The sequence below is a fragment of the Equus caballus genome, chromosome 2 (genome assembly GCF_041296265.1).
Source record: "Equus caballus isolate H_3958 breed thoroughbred chromosome 2, TB-T2T, whole genome shotgun sequence".
Lineage (NCBI taxonomy): Eukaryota > Metazoa > Chordata > Mammalia > Perissodactyla > Equidae > Equus > Equus caballus.
The window spans coordinates 4691040-4714376 of record NC_091685.1 but is presented as its reverse complement, the minus strand read 5'-3'; the positions used below and the strand labels follow the sequence as shown (position 1 = coordinate 4714376).

Genomic DNA, 23337 nt, shown 5'->3' with positions numbered 1-23337 from the left:
CCCATTGACAGTAACTCCCGGTCCTTCCTCCCCCAACCCCCCGGCAACCCCCAGTCTATGTTCTGTCTCTGATTTTGACAACTCCAGTACCCCACAGAAGTGGAATCATACAGTATTTGTCTTTTTATGACTAGCTTATTTCACTTAGTGTGGTGTCCTCAAGGTTCACCCATTTTATAGAATGTTGCAGAATTTCCTTCCTTTTTAAGGCCGAATAATATTCCATTGTATGTATATAACACATTTTACTTATCCAGTCGCCTGTCTGTGGACACTTGGGTTGCTTCCACCATATTAGCTATTGTGAATAATGTTGCTATGAACACAGGGGTGATACCAACCCTGATATCAGTTTCCCCACATTAAACCTAGAATATATGGGGTTAAAACCAAAACACTCATTCCCTGCTTACTCTCTGGCTTCCTGGCTCCAGAATCCACTATCCTCCATGGAGACAGACACCGTCAAGGACAAGCACCTGGACTATCTCCTCCCGCAAAGAGATATGGGCTTGTGGGAAAGCTGCTGACCAGCAAGGTCATGAGCTCCCTCCTCTCTGCAAGTGTCTCAAGGCCAAAGACAGGCTGGTGGGAAAGCTCCGACCAGCAAGGCCATATGCTCCCCCTTCCCTACCTAAAACCCCAAATAAAAACCATTCCTTTTAGCTTTTCGGGGAGTTTGGGATTTCAGCGTTAGCTGCTCTCTCTCCTTGCTCAGCGCTCTGCAAAAATAGAATTCCTACTTTCTTCCACCACCCCCGGTGTCAGAGATTGGCTTGCTGTGCAACGGGTGAGTGAACTCACTTCAGGTTCGGTAACAGGGGTACAATATCTTTTTTGGGACCCTGCTTTCAATTCTCTTGGGTTTATAACAGAAGTGGACTTGCTGGGTCATATGATAATTCATTTCTGAGGATCCACCATAGTGCTTTTCACAGTGGCTGTACCATTTTACATTCCTAGCAACGGTGTGCAAGGGTTCTATTTCTCCATATTCTTGTTTTCTGTTTTGGTTTTTGTTTTTTTCCATAGTAGCCATCCTAATGAGTGGGAGGTAGTATCTTGTTGTAGTTTTGATTTGCACTGTCCGAATGATTGACAGTGTTGGGCATCTTTTCATGTGCTTTTTGGTCATTCATGTTTCTTCCTTGGAGAAATATCTATTGAAATCCTTTCCCCATTTTTGAATGGTTGTTTGGTTTTTCGGTGTTGAGTTTTAGGAGTTCTCTATATATTCTGGATATTAATTCCTTATCACATATTTAATTTGCAAATATTTCCTCCAATTCTGTGGGTTGTCTGGCCCATTAATTTTTGCCCAAGTCAAGGAAGCTCCCTTTGACAGGGAGTCTATTCACAAATGCACAGTATTGTTAATAAATGTACATTATTCACATGAAACTCAGTTAGTTAGAATGCTTAGGAATAGGATGTTCTGGTTAACAAGTTCTCAGGTTAACTGGAATTAAGCAAAATGCCTTTTATAGTTTGACCATGTAGCAATCTTTCTAAAATGTGAGTCCCTATTTCTTTCTTAATGAATAGAGCCTAATGAACACAACTTTTTTTTTAATTAAGGAGCCCCATAAATGCTAGAGTCCTGACAAAGAGCACTTTACTACTTGCACAGAGCATCTGCTGAGCTCTTTTGGTCTTTATGACCAATCTGAGGGGTGGCAGCACAGAGAACTGTTAATCTGTGTTGTTTTTAATAAATGGGACATTCAGACTTAGCGAGCTTCATTGATTTGCCTGATCAGTGTCTTATTTTGGTGGACAGAAAAGTCAAGATACGGCTCTCAACTTCTGGATCTTTCCATCATTTGAATCTGCTCCCACAATTATTGTGTGAAACACCATTTCTTGTGGTTCAGTTTCATAGATATAAAGTGAAAGTTTCAGGATAGGGTTTCTTCAAGTATGGTCTACACACCTTCCACGTCAGAACGCTGGCTAAGACGCGGATGCCTGGGCCCCGCCGCCTCCCACGGAATCTCAGCCTTCAGAGGGGAGGCGCACAGGTCAGGTCTGTGCAAAGGTCTCCAAGTTCCACTGACGCCTGCTAACGTTTAGGAAATGGGACTGAAGCTTTTGACCCTGAAACTTCTTTGACCCTGAAATTATCTCTGTTTCTAAAGCCCTCTTAAGACATTCTTTTCCCTTGCAAAGTGCAGCTCTCACCTAAAAGCTGTTTATCCGGAAAACTAAAAGCTGACTTCCAGATAATCAAGATTTTATTGTCTTATTACCTTGAGTAATTTAAGGAAATTCCTAAGTTTGAAAACGTGTGGTAATGAAAATTCACTGGATCTTTGCTCACTGTAACCAAACTTCGGAGACAACTTAAATATCCTTCAGCAGAGACTCATGGAGTAAATTAAGCTACACACACGCAAGCACGCGCACTCACACCTATATACATACGCACAAACATGCACATTGGAAGACAAAGAAACCTTTAAAAATACATATAGCATATCGTTAAGTTTTTAAAAAGCAATTATAAAGCTCACATTGAGTTGCTGGTGTTTTGTAAAACTATATACATATATTTATGTGGGCCTAGAGAGACGTCTAGAAGGATGGTCATGAATATGTGTACTTCAGTCCCACATCATCTCTGGATGATGAAATTTGAGGTGACTTTTTACTTTCTGTGCCTTCCTGTATAGTTTGAATGGTTTAGAAGAGCATATTCTACATTTATAAAAGCAATAAAGCTATTTTTACATGAAATATAATGTTGTATCTGTTCTTAATCTCCTTTTAAAAAATATGGCTCCTTCGAAGACAGCCATGCATTAGCAGGGGCTAATTAGTCAGATGGGCAATTAGCGTCTTGGAAAGAAAACAACAGCCCTCCAGAGGGCAAGGGTCTACTGTCCACCCCTGAAGACGTCAAGCCCTGGTGACCTCTGACATTGTCTCAGTTCGGGCTGCTGTAACAGAATCCCCTAGAGTGGGGAGCTTAAACAACAGATGTTTATTTCTCCGAGTCCTGGAGGCTGGAAGTCTGAGATCAGGGTGCCACCGTGGTCGGGTTCTTGGTAAGGGCCCTCCTCTTGGTTCACAAATGGCTGCCTTCTCACTGTATCCTGACATGGTGGAGAGAAAGAACTCTGATCCCATTATCTTCTTATAAGGGCACCAATCCCACCATGGGGGCTCTACCTTCATGGTCTCATCTAACCCAATCACCTCCCAAAGGCCACACCTCCTAATACCATCACATTGGGCATTAGGGCTTCAAAATATGAGTTTGGGAGGACCCAAACATTCAGTCCATAGCATTCATCTTTTCCTCGACTCTACCCCCATCCTATATTCTCTGCCCTGCTGGCAAACATCCCCATCCACCTTGTCATCAAGCAAAATACCCAGAAACCATCCGGGCTCCTCTTCTGCTTTTCCTTACCTTCTCCCTCAGTATCTCTCAATCCTTTCCTCTCCTCTCCACTTCTACTGTTACGACCTTACTTTAGTAATCTTATCACTTCTCACCTGGAGTTTTGTCATGGCCTTCTAACTGGCCTCAGTCCTGCCCACTGTCGTTTCCCTTTCTGCAACTAGAGCACTTGTTCCAAATGCAGAGATGATCATGGCACTCTCTTCTAAAATTTGCCACTGGTTCCCATTGTGTACACTGTACAGGACCGACTCCTTTCAGGTGCCCAAATACCATGTCCCCTCACCCCTGTCTGGGCTTTCACACACGGCATTCCTCTCTTGGAATGCTCTTATTCCTTTCAACCCAAATACTTCACCTGGCGAACTCCTCTTCATCCCACGGTGTCTCTGCTTAGTCATCACTTCCTCTCAGAAGCCCTCCTGGACATATATTTTATATTTTATAACTTACTGGCAAATTGCTCTCAAAAAGTGCTACCCACAGGATAAAGAATAGCAATTTCCCCACGCCTTTACTAACATTGTGGTATCTCTTGGCTGTCTAGATGGTAGGAATTTCACACTCTGTAGCTGGCTGTGCCATTTGGCCTGTCAGCAGCTCTCATAGCACACATGGAAGTGGTTTGCTTCAGAGCAGCCCACCACAAAGGAAATTCAGCCACCCGTGTCCTTTTCCAGGCTCCCATAATGTCCAGTTCTCAGTGCTTCTAATAGGAAAGCTTGAAATGAATTACTCGGACTGACCAGTCTTGGTGATCAAGAGGAGGTCAGCAGAAATCGGGGGCGCTGTCATTTCTGTCCTTGGCGCTCCCAAGGGCGGTTCTTGCAGCTCCTTTGTGCCTATAGCCTTCTTTGTGCTCTGGTCAGCCGCAAACCTTCTGACCAATGTTCTTGTTTGCAACACTTATTCGTTTAAGGTATCAATTAATAAACCACTATCTATAGAATGTCTACAGGGTGGCCATAAAGTCTGCCTGTATGAGCTTGTGTGGTCTGTTATCTATTTGTTTTAATTTTTTTATGTGTGGAACTTTATGATGTTAGGCACTCTTTTCATACCTTCCACTGTCATCATGGAAAGAAACCTCCAGAACATGGAAACATTTAGAGCTGGGATGGAGAGTGGAGGAGAGAACGCTCAGGGACTCTGTACCGTCTCCCCCTTATCCGTGGGGCACCTGTTCTAAGGCCCCCAGTGGGTGCCTGATGCCACAGATTGTACCGAACTCTATATATACTGTTTTTCCCATACATCCATACCTATGATAAAGTTTAACTTACAAATTAGGCACAGTAAGAGATTAATAATAACTAATACTAAAACAGAACAATGATAACAATATGCTGTAATAAAAGTTACCGTAGAGCTTAGCAAGCTCAGCATACGATTTTTTTCTTTCTTTATGACGTTGAGAACTTTCGCTTTTTCGCTTAAAGGAAGAACTTTACAACTTCTCTTTGGCATATCTGAATTGCCACCATCGCTATTCTTGTGCTTTGTGGCCATTATTCAGTAAAATTAGGGTTAGTGGAACACAAGCACTACAATACCTCGACAGTTGATCTGATAACCCAGAGGGCTGCTAAGTGACTAAGGGTGGGCAGAGTATACAGCGTGGATACACGGGACAAAGGGATGACTGACAGCCAGGTCAGGTTGGAGCAGGAGGGCGCAAGATTTCATCTTGCTACTCGGAACAGCAAACAACTTAAAACTTACGAATTGTTTATTTCTGGAATTTCTCATTTAAGATTTTTGGACCCTGATTGACTGCGGGTAACTGAAACCACAGAAAGTGAATCCGCAGATAGAGAGGGACTATTGGAGCTTCTGTACTATAAGTCAGGCCCTCTGCCAGGTTCGGGGGATAAGACGGAAAGCAAGATGGTCCATTTCCTACTAGAAACTCCCATGGAGCATGTTTCTCAACCTTGGCAACGTCGACATTCCTGGCCAGATAATTCTTTCTGTGGGGTGTCTTGTGCGTTGTAGTATGTTTAACATAAATACCAATAGCACACCCCACCCAGTTGCGACAAACAGGTGTTGAAATGTCTCCAGGAGTGTCGAAGTGCCTCCTGGGGCATAAACACTTATGGCTGAAAATCAGATGTAAGAGGAAGACAGATATTGAAGGAGTGATGATCAATGATCGTTAAGTGTAGCCTTCTCAAGTTGTGCAACAGAGGAACGTAGGGTAATAAAGGCAAGGGACTTCACGAGGTCCAGGACCTCCCACGCAAAATGTAGTCCTTGGACAGGCAGCACCTGAAGCACCTGGGAGCTTGGTAGAAATGCAGAATCTTAAGCCCCATTTCAGATCGACAGAGTCAGAATCTTCATTTGAACACGATCGTGACGAGGGAAGGGAGACGGTCTGCCTGAGAAAACAGTATTTAATCTGAAACCTGAAAAATGAATAGACACCAGCCAGGCAAGATGGAGGGCAAGGATGGTCAGGATGGAGGGACAGGCTGCTTGAAGGAAGGCCTCGGGCCTGGGAGGAAGCGGGGGAGGAAGTCCCGTGTGGCTGGAGCTCATGGAGCAGGTTTCGTGGAGCCCAAGGTTCATGCAATTTGGGATGCCCTCTTTAGGGAAAAGGAGACAAACTTATAAAGTATAAATGTGATTACTAATTTAGAATGAGAAAAAAATACAACAAATTATACATTTGAAGAAGCTGACAGATACCATAAATATCACAAAATCTAGAAAAACAACATAATATTTTTTATTAAACTGATAATATTTTTTTCCTATATCTTTTGGCCACCTTCTTTTTCATCATTTCTTCACGTGACAGCAATTTTATGACATCACTTTATACAGAGAAAATAAAATGATAATTCAGTCTTTCTTTCAACATGGCAGTTCAAAATTTGTTTATTATTATTGACAGTTTGGAAATGTTTTAGGTATATAATTATTTATTGTTAGTGCTATATAAATTTTGTAGGATTGTTATCAAATTTGCAAAAACATCTATTATGTTTCTTTCAATCACAAGCTGTCAGATTTCAAAGCATTTCAAATTGTCTTCTGCGGTGAATAATCTCTGCTTCTCTGAATTGAGGACACATGAACCCGGGCTATGAGGGGCTCTCCTTTGAGTGAGGGACCCTGAAGCTTAAGCTTCATTAATTTCATATAAATGCTTTTCTGTGTATCTAGCTTGAACTCCATACATCAAACTGAACTGGGTCTTAGGTAAGAGAGACATGGTCCTGCCCATAGGAAGGTCATGGGCCAATGGGGGAGACATGGAAAAAACTAACTACAAAGCAGAGCAGGCTTGGAGTACTACAAAACCGAGAGACAGACATAGCTGCGACTAATGATGCTGGGGATATCATGGACATATTCAAAATTGTATCAGATAGGCAATAATCCATTCCAAAAATATTTCTCTAATTCCTACTGTGTGCCTAACACTGCTGGGCACAGATGGGGAGAGGAAATGTGGATGTGTCCAGCAGGGCTTCTGTCCCATGGGTCAGAGTTTAGTAGGTAAGGTATGTATGCAGAAAAAGCAATGCCAAGCATAATAATTACAGCTAACATTTATTGAGCAAATATTATTTGTCAGGCACAATTCTTAATGCTTTGCTTTTAAATACAGTACAGTAATACAATTAAATACAATATAACAGTACAAAGTGGATATGGTAAATACCTCCTGAATGGTCCAATTCTTCAGAATACTTAAAAGGGAGGGACTATTTTCTGGCTTCATAACAATAATAATAAGAATTGAGCACCTGTTGTACTAGGCATGACACACCCGCCATCCTAATATAACCACTCTGTAAAGTGGGCATGGACATGTCCTCCATACATCAGTGTTTGGAGCGGTTGGAGAGCTGGGCAAGGAGAATAAAGTGCTGGACATTTGACCTCTTAAGAAAGATATCACACAGCAGCACACACAGCCAGTGCAGGTCTGGGCTTTGTCCAACTTTAACGAAGGATACGAGCATGCAGTTGGACAGGCCAAAGAACAGGAGTAGGTTTTTAACAAAAATAGCCATCTCCTGCTCCTCCCTTCCCACACGCCAGTCCTGCTTCTTCTCTTGCATATGGTTCCACTGGGCTCGGAGGCCCTCGGAGGCAAAAAGGCTGTCTCCTGATCTCCGTGTGCCCGCTGCCCAGCACAGGGCCAGTGTCCCAAAGTCAACTGGTCCCCAGCTTGATTCTTGAATCAGAATAATTTCAATTTCTTCTAATAAAGTCAGAACATCCCTTAAAAAAAATGACAACTTTTAGCAAATAAGCATTACCTACAAACAATGACATTTATAGCTCTACATTTATTTAGTGGTCAGACGTCCAGCAGCCCACTGTTGGAAGCACCCGTGAGGCCAGGTTAAGGTCAGTGCCAATTCCACTCCCATAGTCCTAATGTGATTCTTGACCCTTCCCTAAATGAACCTTGGGCAAGTTACGAGTTACTTAACGCTCTAGTTAAGTTCTGTCATGGGGTCCGCTCCCCAGTGGATATTATCTGTCATTACCATTTCCCAAAAGAGAGGGACAAATCTCTTTGATCATTTACTGAGTCTATACCCTTATTCCTTGGTGGAGATAACTGGTCCCAAAGTCATAGACTATTGACTTAAACTGATGTGTAAAATGAAACCACTGATTGAATAAGCTTGGTCGCCTGACATTTCGTGGGCGGTGGGTGGAGGAACCGGCCGATGGGGTGAGAGAGAATTGCAGAGGCAGCAGGATTGCTTCACGTAAACAGGAGAGCAGCCTGGGTGGTTTAATGACAGACGAACAGTCCTTTCTAAGTAGGCTCCCCTAAGGCATGTTGGGAGTTTGACAGCGCTTTATAGTAATGGATGTGCATAATGCTCACTTGAAGCATTGCTAAAAGGTCAAATATGTTCCAAATAAGGTGTTTGGCCAGGCGAAGAGGTGTGTAATGCCTTTTTAAAAGACCTTGAGCTTCTCTTTTGGAAGGGCTCTCTTAGAGAAAACACTTAGTCTAAACTATCATCCTGGGGAGCAGTGTGTCCTCGATTTTAGAAGTACGTGGACTGAAAAGGCTTTTTAAAAATTGAGGACAATTACAGGGCTGCCAACTTGTTATTTTGCCATATAAAAAAACCCAAGAAACAAACTAACAAAAGAACCACCATCTATTACCATTATCTTTCCATGAAAGAAAGGAAATTTGAATGTCAGAAAAAGTCAGAAAGTCACAGTCTCAGAACAAAGAACAGCCTTTCAAACTAGACATATTTACGTTGTGAAACGCTGGATGCATTTCATAATTTTTCTGACTTTGCCGCAACTTTTGGAAGCATTGTTATGAACCAACCCAACGGGCCTGGAATTTAGAAACTACTGCTCCCTAATCTACTGGTTTTCCCAGTGTGGCCTCCCCACCAGCATCAGCATCTGGGAACTGGTTACAGACACGAATTCTCAGGCCTCTCCCCAGGCCTAATGGGGTAAACTTTCTGGAAGGAGGCCCAGCAATCTGTGTTTTAACAAGCCCTTCCCATGATTCGGACACACCCGAGCCTGAGGAGCATTGTTGGAAAGTGTCTCTTCCAGTTGGATTGGCCAGGTTTTCCCTGGAACCTCTCCAGTAACAGATCCTGCCACCTCACAAAGGAGCCTGCTCCAACTTGAGTCACCTCAAACGGTTAGAAACTCACAGACTCGCCTCCTGGGTCCCAGGCCTGCCCTCCTGAGCCACACAGAATGTCTTCCCTGTCGCTTCCCACTTGTCAACACTGCATGCACTTGAGGGTGACGATTACAGCTCCCTTCTCCAGGTGAGCACAGCCACCACTCTGAACTGGTCCCCACATGGCTTGGCCTCTAGTCCTCTTGTCAGCCTGGTCACCCTCATCTGAATGCCCTTTTATTATTATCATTAACAACTACTATTTATTTATTTATTTATTTTGGTGAGGAAGATTAGCCCTGAGCTAACATCCACCACCAATCCTCCTCTTTTTTTGCTGAGGAAGATTGGCCTTGAGCTGACGCCTGTGCCCATCTGCCTCTATTTTATATGTTGGGACTCCTGCCACAGCACGGCTTGATAAGTGGTGCATAGGTCTGTGCCCGGGATCCAAACTGGCGAACCTTGGACCACCAAAGCAGAGCGCACGAACTCAAACAATACGCCACCGGGCGGGCCCCAACAACTACCATTTCTTGAACACTTGTCACCATGTGCCATGCACAGCCTAGGGATATTACAAATCTTCCCGTTTCCAATCTTCTCAACAGCCCTGGGAAGTTGGTCTGCTGTCTCCATTTTCCAGAAGGAAAACAAGCTCAGGGAGGCCAAGTCACATGCCCAATATTACTCAGCTTGTAAGTGGCTGAGCCTGCTTTCCACACGCAGGTCTGGGACTGCTGGTCTCATGCTATTTCCGCTACACCAGGCTTAAATTTCCATCAAAATCTTGTAAATGTACGGCTGAGTCAGGAAGAGATGGCCATGAAGGCTGAGTATGTAACATGTCGGTAACAGTTCCATTTTCTGCACTTACTAATTATATGACCTTGGGTGTGTTTCCTGCTCTTTATAAGCCTGTACAATGGGGATAATGATAGCATCTGCCTCATAGGGCTGCTATGAGTAGGAAAGGAATTAGTGCTTATAAAGCACTTAGCAGAGTGCCTCGGACATAGTAATCACTTAGTAAATGTCTGTTATTACTACTGAATAGATGTACTCAGCAATTATATAATTAGAATATAGATGGGTTGTATCCAGACAGGTGTACATTATAGAAATATAAATCATTGTCTCCTTTCCAACTCCACTGAACACCCACTTATTTCTGGCCCTGGACTATTTCAGCAGCTTCCCAGCTGATTCCCTGTTTCTACTTTCTCATTGTTGTGAGCCAGCCTCTGTGTGCCGACAGGTCAGTCTCCCTAAAGCCCAGCTCGGATCACGTGCGCCATCTTCCTGCTGAAACGCCATCTCCACATTAAGGCCGAGCCTCTCCTCTAGGTTCTCAAGCATCTGTATAGGACACGGTCCCACAGCCCCACTCCCCTGTCCCCATGATCGCCCCACATGGACTCTGGTTCCAGCTGAACTGAGTTATGGGCCTTTCTTCATACACAAAGTTCCTCCTACATTTCCCCTGTTCACAAGGGCCGCCGGTCTCCCCCTTGCCCTCCCTCTGCCCCAGGGCTTTCTGTCAACATTTTTTCAGTGATCCAGTACTACTTGTCTCATGAAGTTTGTCTTAAAGCTCTCCAAAAGAGGTGGACAACTTCTGCCTTGGAATTTATTTGGCCTTTATTTCTTGACTTATAATAGTGTTAGGGAAAGAGCTTAGATTTTGCCAACAGATAGACCTGGGTTCAAATTCTGAATCTTCCTCCAATTAGTATATCACATCCCTGAGATTGAATTTCCTTATCTATAAATTGTGGATAATAACATCCACCTGGTATGGCGTCTGTGATGACTAAAGGAAACTAGGAAACGTATGTTCCTGCTCAGAGCCTGATTCAACTAAGTTTTCCAGCATCTGTTCCCTTCTCTCCTAGGTGCATAACGTGATTTACATCCCCTATTTGTTGGGAGTGTGAAATTAATAAAAGAAATCTCCACTAACCTGGAGTCGGGAAGACCTGTAGGGGGAGCCCTCACACCCCATCCACGTCCTCAGTTAGTCCCTCGGGCAGAGCAGCAAGCCGGCTCCTCCAGAGGAAGGTGCTGTGTACTTTACCATCCAGCAGGAGGAAGGATGACTTCTCTCTCCGCCCGGCAACAGCCCAGCCAATGAGAGACTGTAGCACCCCAGCCAAGGGGAAGACTCTACACTTTGGACTGCCAGTTCCCTCCAATGGACTTTTTGTTTATTATAGCCCCGCCCAACTCCTTTTCCTCTATAAAAGCATGCCTGCTTTGTTTCTCTGAATTTGCCTATGGGCCACCATAGCCTGCTTCTGCTGAATTGCTTTTTGTTGCTTTTTTCCCAAATAAACTGATTTTGTGAGTATGACAGCTGGCCGGTTTACATTGTAAGCTGACAAGAGTAAGGACTTCATCATGTTGGCATTGCTCACAGTGCTTAGAATAATTCTTTATATGCAGGTACTCAGTAAGTACTGTTGAACTGAACTAACTGCCTCTTACTAGCTAAGTGGCTCAGTTGGCTTACCTCTCTGAGCATCAGTATGCTTGTCCTTAAAGTCAGTGATTAAAAATAAATCTTTGGGGGCTGGCCCCGTTGCCCAGTGGTTAAGTTCACATGCTCTGCTTTGGCGCCCAGGGTTTTGCCAGTTGGGATCCTGGGCACGGACATGGCACCGCTCATCAGGCCACGCTGAGGGGGCGTCCCACATAGCACAACTAGAAGGACCCTCAACTAAAATATACAACTATGTACTGGGGGGATCTGGAAAGAAAAAGCAATTAAAAAATGCTTAAAAAAATAAATCTTTATGTTCCTTCCAGCTATGCCATTCTTTCATTCATTCAACAAATATCTATTGAGTGTTGGGTGGTGGGGATACCATGGTGAATAAGTCAGATGTTCAGGATTAGAACTCTGTTCCTCAGAAATGAAAGCTCAGCCGGAGCGGGGACCAGCGGCGCTGTGCCGCAGGTGTTGCCATTAGAGAGGACTGCGTGCAGGCAGCTTGGGACCGTGGAGCCCCCAGGACTGAAGGGCTGTCTTATCACAGGTGGGAAAACACTCGTTCCCCTCGGCCTGGTCCTTCAGAGGAGGCTGCGCGTTAGCTGAGTATGAGGTTGGTTGTTTTCTAACAGCTTTATTGAGATAGAATTGACATATAATAAAATTTGCCTCTTTAAAGTGTACAATTCAATGGTTTTTTAGTGTATTTACAGAGTTGTGCAACCATCGCCCATTCTGATTTTAGAATATTTTGACCCCCCCAAAGGGACCGGCGTGTTTATCTTTCTAAAACAAGACTTTGCCAGGTCAAGTCTTTCTCCTCCAGCACAGTAATGTTGCTCAGTGAACCCTGGAGATGAGAAGGTTGAGAGGTCAGAGTGTAGAAATACATGTTAATTAGATCATTGGTGTTCAGTGGATAAATTGGCTTAAAACATACCGTCAACCCAGGAGAGCCCCAGCTCGGCTGCACACAGACACCCCAGCTAAGTCGCCTTCTCCAAGCACAGCTCCAGCCGACAGCCCTTGCTCACCCCGCTCCAGCACTGCCCGCTGTTTGAGTGAGCACAGACCCTTAAGCTGGCAGTCACAAGATGACCTAAGATGGGGCCGACCTGCCCTTCCTGTTCATCTCTCTCTCCTCCCTCTGTTCCCCCAGCTCCTCCCTCAGTCCAGACACTTGTCCCTTCTCTGTGCCCCTGTACAACAAAGTCTTCTCTTGATCCTGCCCCCCTCCCCACCCCAACTCTCACTTCTCTTTACAGACATGCTCCTTGGGTAAGTTGCCCCTCCTTCTGCCGCCTTTCCTCACTTGTATTCCCACTGCGACCTCACTGGCTCCTGAGACCCCCACACAGCCGCTCACATCCAGACCACTGATGACGTTAGAATTGCCAGATCCGGAGGGCCCATTCCAGTCTTCCTTCCTGCTCTCTTGCCTCTCTCTCCTCTGGGAAACCCTGTCCTCCCCGGGCTGTGACCTGGAGCCATCTTTCCACAGTCTGACTCCTCAGCCCCATGCCTGGCTCTGCCCCTGGCCTCCCCCTCCCCCAGCCTTGGTGTGGCTCAGGGCCTCTCCTTGGCCCATTGCTCTTTTAGTGCTCGACACCCTCATCCCCTGTGTGACCTCGCTCATCACGTGCAGAGGTTCCCAAACCTTTCTGGGCAGCAGAAGCCTGGCAAGGCAGAAACGCAGCTTTCAAGCAAGATGCCTCAGAGGTGACCCTCTTGGTTTGAGGCAGGGTCTCTGGACTTGACCACAATGTTCTGGGAAAGGAGGGTCTTAGGCAAAGCTGCCGCTCCTCTTGATAAGTAGAGGATGTGAGGGCAGTGTGGGCCAATTTACATAGGAACCCAGCACCCCTACATAGAGAAGGGCCTGAGACACCACCTCCTCCTCAACCCCTTCTCCCCAAGATCAGAAGGCAGAGATGCCCAGCAGGTGGATTCCATGATTTTTCCCTGGTCCTGGAGGTAGTGGAAAGGGCCTCAAAAGCCTCAAAGGACAGCATGCCACAGGGGTCTGGTGGATGAGCATCCACCCACGATGGAGGTGGAGCTGGTTCCTGGGCGCTGCTTGGCTGTGCTGTTCGCACTGGGGCCATAAAGGAGAGAGTTGGCCCTAATGGGCTGCAGCAGGAGTGGTGTTCAACAGTGACACCTGCTGACAGAGTGAGTCATTGCCGTGGTGAAGTGAGGACCAATCCTCCGAGCCCTCAGTTCTTTCCCGGCTGGGAAGAAGGCAAGTCTCGCAAGAGAGAGAGATTGGACCTTCTGTTAAGAAGGGCAGGTGGGGGCTTGAGCAGATAATTTGAAAACAAAGATGTGACCATATCTGTACACTGATCAGGTGAAGTGGGACAGACCCAGCACACATACGCAGACAGACTCCCTTTCTCGTCCTATGTGTGCAATGCTCTGGACATCGCCCCTGGGATCCCACGAGTCCTCCAACTCAGCGTGCCCCAGGATCCCGCCACAAACTAGTTCATCCTCCTAAGGTCCTGCCTTGGATTACGGCACAATCAGGATACTCCCTCAGGCCAGAAGCTTTGGAGTCATTCTTTAAAGGACACACCACTACACAAATGTTTTTTCATTGTATAGTAATGTTCACCGTGGGAACACTCTGAAATGATCTCATTTTACAGATGTGAAGACTGAGGCCAGGAAAGAGTCAGCGTGATTTCAAGGTCACGTGACCAAGATAAAACCGTCCAGGGTTCACACCCTTCCTACTGCACTGTCTGTTCTAGAGAGAGCACACGTTTGACACTGTGCAGGGAGCCGTGGCTACATCATTTGATCGGCTGTCTGACAGGGTCCAGCTGATTAACGCCGAGGGGTGCAGGGTCGCCCCTTGGTGAAGAATAACCGGCCGGCCCCTCACCTAGTTCGGAAACCTGTGCTGCTTCTAATTGCCCTTCATTCCTTTTCCTTTCTTAACCTCCAGTTTTCACTCCTTTGGGTGGCTACTTGGGAGGCACTACCTCCTGGGAAAATTAGATATAGTAAGAGAATGTGACCACCTGCAGGTAACTTTCAAGATATTTTTCAGTTAATTAATGGAGGAGCACACAGTCCCTTTTGAGACAAGCAGAAAGGAATCCTGCCCAGATAAGATGTCGAATTAGGTTTATGGCCTCCATCTGGTTAATGTTTCCTTCTCCCTCCAGTTCTTTGTCTAAATATATATATGCATCCTCCTTCTAAGTTTGCTGGTTAATTGGATGATCAAGAAGTATCTATATATTATTCTTGACCTTCTGCTTTCTGTTAAAATGTTATAGAAGTTTTCTCCTAAAAGCAATAAATAATAAATAATTGATGAGTAGAAGGGCCGAGGGGTGCAGGGATGCCCCTCAGTGAAGAATGGCCGGCCGACACCCCTGATATTTTCTGAATTATATGCATGCTTTCTATCAAGGTTATGTCTATACGTATTTCTATTTTTTTATTCTTGAAGATATATACTTTAGCTTAGCTTTTCAGCCCTTTACTTTACTAACAAAATGATATTTTCTCCGGCAGTGTGCTTAAGGGACTCTTAGCTCTGCAATCTAAAAGACAAAGGAATGCTTTCACCCCCTAAAAGGCACGAAAATGTAAAGATGTTTAACTGCCCGCTGAGAATGCAGATAGCCCTGGGGATAAGATACCCTGGAGTCGCCTTTTGTTCCCATTAACCATCTACACTAATGGCGTAAATGATTGAGGGAGGCAGGGATGGCTCCACCAGGATGTAACCAGACAGACTGCTGTCCTGTCCGGAGGCCTGGACTTTCTCTCTTTGATTTAACTTTACCATGAATTACAACAGATGTCTAGGTACCTATCTCTTTTAGCGTAGAGACAACAAACACTAGCTAATTGCGAAGAAGGCTACCATTAACCTTATGCTCTATAGAATAGAATGCTAATAAATATTCTTGTGCTCGTTTTTTACTTCCTTATCTCTCTGAGAATATTTGTAGAACTATTTCTGTACTAATCCTGAAAAATATATAAACGACACTTGTGCACAGTAAAGTTGGACTTGCTAACACCAACCCAAGTCTTACGTCCCCTTTATTTTCCCCTCATTGTGCTGACGCCGTCCATCCCTCAGGAACCTGGACTCAGCCGGGGCGGGACCCTGGCAACACTGCCCTTCACGCTGATTTTTAATCAGTCCCTTTAATAGGATCCTGTCTCTGTGGCGTGCAGCTGTGTGTTCACCTCCTGTGAATGTGTCCAGGCCCAGGCTCAGTGTTGTTCCCAGAAGCCTGCCCTGATGCCCTGAACACACTGATGCTGTGACAGACTCCTCAAGACAGTCCTGAGCACCTGCTGGTGTCGGGAGTGTCTGCATACTTCACCTTGTTTCATCCTTACTGAGACCCTGTGTGTTTCACGGAACACCCCTCCCATTTTTTTCAGATGAGGAAAGTGAAGTGGAGAGAAGCAAAGCAACTCTCCTGGGCTCCCATGGCAGAACGAGGCTTCGGGTCGGATCTGTCTGATCGTATACCTAATACCTTTCCGTTGCCTTGTTACGCTCACCTACGATGGGCCTGGCTGGGAGGGCATTTAGAGCAGAGCTTCTCAAACAGGACTGCGCGCCTGGGAATCTTGCGAAGATGCGATTCTGATTCAGGACATCAGGGTGGGATCTGAGAGTCTGCATTGCTAACAAGCTCCCGAGTGATTCCAAGGCTTCTGGTCTGAGAACCACCGTTTGAGAAGCAGCGGTTTAAAGCAGAAGAAACCGAGGCTTAGAGAAGTAAATCTCCTTGCTTCAAGCCACAGAGCAGGCTAGTGGAAGAGGCAGGATGGGACTCAGGAACCCCAACTCCAGACCAGAGCCTCTCCTGCCTGTGTGTTAGTTATTAAGCTTTTACCTCTCAGCTCCAACCCCACCTTTCTACACTCGGCTTTGGGTGCTAGAGCTGGAGTTCTGCAAACCACGTTTGTTCTGCTTTGCCCATGGCCCGGTGTTAGGATCTGTGCACCATGTTCAAGAGACAGGAGACAGAGGGAGACTACTCAGGCGTCAGCTGGAGCAGGGAGGAGGGACTGCTCTTTCCCGTTTGCTTCCTGAGGACCACTTTCCTCTTCCTGGGAGCGTCTCCCCAGCGCTACTTGTTTGCAGTAGCGTCTCCTTCCTGCAGCAGTGCTGGATCCAGTTTGCACTTTTCCCATCACTTGCAGAACATTCTCACCATGCCTCAGCCTCACAGGCACCCGCACCAGCGACAGCACCCCTTCCCCTGGGGCCCTCCCCCAAGTGCTTACTCTGAATAATTCCAGCCTCTTCCCTGTGGCCCCCAGCCCTGGGACTGAGGCAGCTTCTTGCCCTTGCTCCCTCCATGACAGCTAAGTGTCTCCTTCTTGACTTTTCAGTTACTGAGTCAACAACTGTAACCCAGCTTACATTCCTATATACTAAATTCTCTCTGTTAAAATAACCGGAACTTAGCTAATATACTCTATGATGTGTTAATTTTAAAATAAACAAACATCCCCACTAGACTTTGAATTCCTGGAAGGCAGCCACTGGGTCATTGTGATAAGTCCAGCACTTATCGGAGTGAGTGCCTGGTGCACAGCACAAACACACACACACGCAGAATGCATGAAGCTGTGATATACTTTTCCCTCCAAGCTAGACCCATAGAAGGGCCTTATTATAAAATATATGCTGGTCGAATTGGAAATAAATTTTTGGCTTTTTAGAGGTGGCAAGGAATGAAGACAATTCAGTTTTTACAACTAACAGGACTTGGGCTTCTAATCTTAGTTCTTCCACTTATTAGGCGAATTGCTTACAGCTCCTTTCCATTTCCTCCTCTGGAGGATGGAGATGATGCCTACCTTTGGGTGTCGTTAGAAGCAACGTCAGCAAAGGGCTGACAGTGTGGTTGGAGCACACTGCAGAGAGCCGCCAGGGTGCAATATGTTAAAGGGGATTCAGCTGACGTTCTTATCAGGTTCTAGCAGAGAAGAACAAGAAGCACATGGTGAAGTAGGAAGATTAAATTGCCCATGAAGCTGAGATAAATGCGAGGTGATTTTCTGATGAAGGAAGGTGGGGGGAGTCGAGGCCTTCGGGCTTCTTGGAGAAAGTTTTGGGTTTATGAGGAGTTTTTGGGTTTATGAGGAGCCTGGTCCCCACAGATGGGCCATTCAGCTCACCAACGCCAGGACCCTCCATGTGCCACACCCAGGGCCGGGCACTAGGGGTGCAGAGACGGGTGGGACAGGGTTGTCATCTTGGAAGCTCACGGTACATTCATCAAGTCATTCAACTTGCATCACTGAGGGACGACTGGGTGTCAGGCCCTGGGCCAGGGGCTGGGGCTCCATGGGAGAACGAAAGTGGCCTCTGACCTCAGCAATTCACAACTGAATAAGGGGCAAGTAAGACCGAAAGAATAATAGGCACGTAAAGCTCGGGGGGCACTCTGCCACTTAAACACCCTGCTGCCTCTTGTCTCTTCCTCTCCAACCCATCCTGCTAGCTCACCACCACCACATTTGTGCCCCTCGTGCTCAGCTCTGCCCTGGAAAGGAGCTGAGCGGCTGAGAGCGCTGGTTCAGGAGACAGGTAGGTCTGGATTCAAATTCCCGCTCCTCCGCTCGTTAGCTGTGAGGACTTGAGCAAGGCTAAGCCAGATGTCATCTGTGAAATGGGATAATGCCTGCCCTCCTGGGGATGCAGTGATGGGCGAAGGAGACGAGGGGCAGAAAGCGCCGAGCACAGCGCCTGGACATCTGCGGTGCCCAGTGAATGCCCGATCTGCTCAGCAGCCTTTATGAAAGGCCTCGTCTGTGATGATAGATAGGCCTCATCATCTCATTTAATACTCAGATAACCCTGCAAGGTGAGAATTATGTGTCCTTTTGAGAAGAGTGTTATTTCTGCGCTTCTTTCGTTTCTGTGGAGGAGTGGAACCTCCATCACACTCCAGGGAGGGGCTTACCAGCTGGGGAGCTTTTAGAGGAGGACAAGAGCGTAGGGCTCTCCTTTTGGAAAGACCTGTCCTTGGCACATACAGGTTGTCTGACTTCAGTACTCAGTTCTTTCCATTACCAGACGCTGCTTCTCTCCATTCCATGCCACCTCTCATCTCACACAGCTGCTCAAAATCCTCCAGCGGCCCTGTCACCTGCAGAACAGAGCCATGGCTCCTTATCCTGGCGTTGAAGGCCCTCCAAATGTGGCCAACCCTACCTTGCTGGTCTTTATTCTAATTTGCTCCACAATGTGCCCCCCAAGCTCAGGGCCAGCCACGGGGGCCGGCATGTTCTCTGAGCTCTTGCCTTCTATGGTGTGTGTGTGCAGCCTGCTTCCTCAAGTCCTGATTCTCTCAGAGCACCCCCTGCTGAGCCCCTGCCCACATTTGGGGAAAATCCCCAACTTTTGAGCCTTTGGAGGGAGGCAAGTGCTACAGATAAAAGCCAGAGAGCCCAGATCCTTGTCTTCTCAGGCTCTCTTGCCATCAGAGGCATCTGGCCCGGACTCTGACCCAGCAGCTGGGGACCGAGGAAGCCAGGATGGTGTGGACTCTGTCGTGGCGAGGGTGTTGGCGGTGGTGGCAGCAGCTCCATCTGGTTTCCTAGGCAGCACCAGGGCCAGATCATGGTGTTGGCCCTGCAGGCCACAGTCAACGTCACGGGGCAGCAGGAGGGGCCCTCGGTGGCCTTGCTGGAGGCTGTGCAGTCCCTGCACCTGGTTCTCCAGTCCTCCCAGAGATGCAGATGCCCAAGGTCCTTCACATATTCCTTTTCTGTTTACGTATCAGGGGTTGGGTTATGTTGTTCCCAGATGAACCTCACTGGGAATGTGCTGGGTGCTGGGGGCACAGACAGGAGGAAGGCCTGGTTCCTGTTCTCAAGGACACCCAGTTTAGCGGGGGTCGTGGGCAACATGTAAACAGTCGCCTTATACGTATTCATTCAACTAATTCTTTTGCAAGTCAGCTCTGTGCTAGGCACCCTGCAGCATGAACTGTACAATGGTCGAGGCTGAAAATAAGGCAGAGGAGGGACAATAAATCTGCTCTTTTTTCCCGTCCATCTGGGCTGAGGGAAACCCTGCCTATTCCTCTAAGTAAGCCCCTGATCATACCCCCAACCCCTCAGCTTCCAGTTGAGTGCTGTCACTCCAGCCTTTACACCCTGATTGCTCTTTTTGCGTTCGTAAGAGATAGACCGCACACCCTGGGGAGGTCAGTTCAGGGAACGCTGCTGAGAGGACCGTGTGCCAAGCACCGTGCTGGACTCTGGGTAGAGAGAAATATTCGTAAACGCTGCACATATGGCGGCGATGAGCCAGCCACATTCCAGGCGTTGTCTCATTTCTTCTCTCAACAATGCTACGAATAGGTGCTATTAATCTAACTTTATAGGTGAAGGGGCCTGGCCCAGAGTTATGGAGCCATTCAAAGGCAGAGTCAGGCTTTGAAACCAGGTCCCTCTGACTTTAGAACTCGCTACGTAAGACAGTTCAGGTGAAGTGAGGAGCAGGATGCTCTGAGCATGTTCCTGGCTGTTTTCCGTGCTCCTCATAGACGCACGCCATGCTCTCTGTGTACTGTTGGGCTGACACAGCCCCAGAAAGTGCTATGTGAAACCCACCAAGGCTGTAGGGGTGGCCGCCAGGAAAAGATTTACGTTGACACCTCTGGGAACTAACTGCATTGGGAAAGCTGGTTTCTTTAACAAATGAACAGGAGTCTAGAAAGTGAAGAGCATTCTAAAACCCTTTGAATGAACTTGAAACACAAGGACAATGATGATGATGGTGGTGGAAGTTGTGGTAGAAGTGATGGCAGTGGTGCTGGTGGTGGTGGTGGTGACGGTAATGATGAGGGTAATTGGGGTGGTGGTAGAGGTGTTGGTAGTAGTGAAACTGGTGGTGATGCTTGTAGTGTTGGTAGTGATGGCCGTGGTGGTGATGGTGATGATGGTGGGGGTGACAGCCCTGGGGCTGATGGTGGTAGTGGTAGTGGTGTTGATGGTGATAATGGCAGTGGTAATACGGTTGTGGTTGTGATGGTGGTGGTGACGGTAGAGGAGGTGGTGGAGATTAGGGTGATGCTGATGATGGTGGTGATGGTGATGATGGTATTAACTGTGGTGGTGGTGATGATGGCAGTACTGGTGGTAGTGATGGCAGTGATGATAGTAGGTGTGATGGTGATGTGATTGTCTTGTGATGGTGGTGGAGGTGGCGATAATGTCAAAGGTGATCACATAAAAGATTTACACTGACTTGAGTTCAAATCCCAGCTCCACCAATTACTTGCTCTATTACTTGGAGCAAGTGAATTCTTTCTTTGAGCCCCAATTTCCTCGCCTGTCAAATGAGAGGATCAAACTGAATCCATTTATTTATTCAATCATCAAAAATTTACTGCATCATTAGGCGACCAGCATTGCGTAGTTACTAGGGATTCAGCCAACTTGTAGTTCAGTAAAGTTATCAGAGGATATATAACTGATGGTGTGATAATCAGTAGGAAAGCACTGAAACAGAGCACAGAGGAGTGAGCGATGGATGTTCTAGAGTGGGGGTGGTGGTGGTGGTTCACAGAGGTGACCTGGCCTTTAGGTGGCATAATCCCATTAGGCAGAGGAGAGGGAAGCTTCCAGGGAGCCGCGTCTGAGCAAAGGTGCTGAGACGTGAGGGAGCGCAGAGAGCTGGTGAACTCTTCAGACTGATGAAGAGAGAGGTAAGGTGGGAGAGGGGCCTGAAGATCTCGATTGGCCCCAAACAATCGGTTTCAGTGCTGCTCCTCGTTTAGCTTGTCTATGATCGTGTTACTCTCAACCAGTTGAATTTCTGAGATTCTGTGGGCACAAATAGACTTTTCTCCTGAAAATAGAGAGAATGCCCACCCACTATCAGATGACACATCTGGGCCTTCAAGAAAGCTGTTGGCCAGAGGCCAGGACACACGCAAGGCTGGCGCTGCCGTTTATCTCCACTGGAGAGAGCAGGAGAGACTGGGGGAGGCCTCGACCTTTGGCCTGACAGCTGGCTTGAGATTTCATCCAGAGGCATTCAAGAGCAGTTAAATTCTGCTGGGTCGGGCCTCTTTCTCTCTCTCTCTCTTTCCCTCTCTCTCTCTCTCTCCCTCCCTTCTTCCCTCCCTCCCTCTCTTCCTCCCTTCCTTCCTTTCTTCTCAGAAATGGGTTCTGGCTAATCCAAGAGGAGATGGAATCTGTGGAGGTGTCAGGGGGTGGCTTGAGAGCCAGATTTCGACAGGAAGTAAGGGAGGCCGAGGACGGCCAGGACTTCGCCCATCATGTGTCTCCTGAGGGAGGAAGCCATCTGACACTGCCACCGGGACACTGACTGCCAGGCCACTGAAGACCTGAGCCTGGTCCTCAATCATTCCAGTGATCAGAGAGCTTTCAAAGGCAACCCTGGAAGCAGCAGCTGGTCGGCTACCCTCGGGGCCGGCCCACACTCCGGGCCGGGCTGGAGGGGACTATCTCCTCCTGACAGCTCCTGCCTCTTTCCCCGTTTGGGGTTCCCGCAACACAGGGAGGCCGTTCAGACACCGGGCAGCTGTTGGGTTTTTAGTATTCGTCTTTATTAATTTTATACTGAATGTGCACACAAAGTGACTAGATCAGCTAGATTATCATTATTCACTTAAAAGGCAAATAACCATCACTGGGCTCCCCACACCCCAATTCTCACTCCTGAGGCCATATGATGAAAGCCAGAAAAATCTCCTATGCACACAGTTTGTATCATAGGTGAGAAATGAATGAAAGTGAATTTTCTCTGCTTACTAAGGGGGAGGGGGCAGCTGTCCCCGCCCCTCCTAAGAGGGTCTCCGTGGAAGCCCTCTGGGGTCCTTCCTGCAGCCGTTCGGTGGGTCAGTCAGCCTCTGCGGGGGCTGGGTTCACGGAGGGCCCCCCTTCTCCCTGCACATGTAAACTGCTCCTCCGGCATTCGGTCAGCTCTCCAGAGTTCTCTTGTATCTGTGCACTCGCAAACAACCTGAAGGTTTGCTCTTAGGTCCGCCCCCCGTTTCAGGAAAACTTGTTCAGAGAGCCCTAACTGTGCAGAAACACACAAATATTTTCCCTATGCTCCACAGCAACCACAGGGTGGCCACGTCGTGAACATTCACTAATGTCCGTGTTGTGCAGGCTCTGTCCTGGGCACTAGAGACAAGCAGGGAATAAGCCCCGACCCCTGCCCTCAGCTCCAGATGCAGGAGAGACACTGTTCTGGTCGGGTCTGAGAACCCCCCACCCCAGCGCCTGCTCAGCCCACCTGCCTCGCTTCCTTGCCCAAGTGGCCTTAGTGACAACTCCCACCTTACAGTGGTCTTTTTTTTTTTTCTGAGGAAGATTCGCCCTGAGCTACCATCTGTTGCCAATCCTCCTCTTTTCTTTTTTGCTTGAAGAAGATTGGCCCTGAGCTAACATCTGTGCCAGTCTTCCTCTACTTTGTATGCGGGATGCCTCCACAGCATGGCTGATGAATGGAGCAGCTCTGCACCCAGGATTTGAACCTGTGAACCTGGGCCGCCGAAGCAGACGGCCAGAACTTTAACCCCTCAGCCACCGGGCTGGCCCCTCACAGTGGTCTTAAAGCCTGGACACTGTCATCATAGACTGAGGAGCCCCATGCCAGTGTCAGCTGACAAGGAGGGGCTGGCATCTGCCCACTGGCTGGACTGGACCCTACCCTCAGAGGCCCCGGCTTTCCCAGAAGCTTCCAGGGGGCCCAGTCCACAGGCTGGCGGTGCAGGGGCTAACTCGCAGGGGTAGGCTTGGCCCAGAGAGGGC

The 23337-nt window shown here is 47.5% G+C and overlaps 2 long non-coding RNA genes across 2 annotated transcripts; one reads left to right on the top strand and one right to left on the bottom strand.

The window, feature by feature from the left end:
- The first annotated feature begins 672 nt into the window (after window positions 1-672).
- Window positions 673-11403, top strand: LOC138920214 (uncharacterized). The gene is made up of 2 exons (XR_011431025.1): window positions 673-790; window positions 10946-11403. It is a non-coding gene; the product is annotated as an uncharacterized lncRNA (long non-coding RNA).
- On the bottom strand, window positions 6955-11120 carry LOC138920215 (uncharacterized). Its single transcript, XR_011431027.1, has 2 exons — window positions 11014-11120; window positions 6955-7648 (listed from the first exon to the last, which is right to left on the bottom strand). It is a non-coding gene; the product is annotated as an uncharacterized lncRNA (long non-coding RNA).
- Window positions 11404-23337: the final 11934 nt, after the last annotated feature.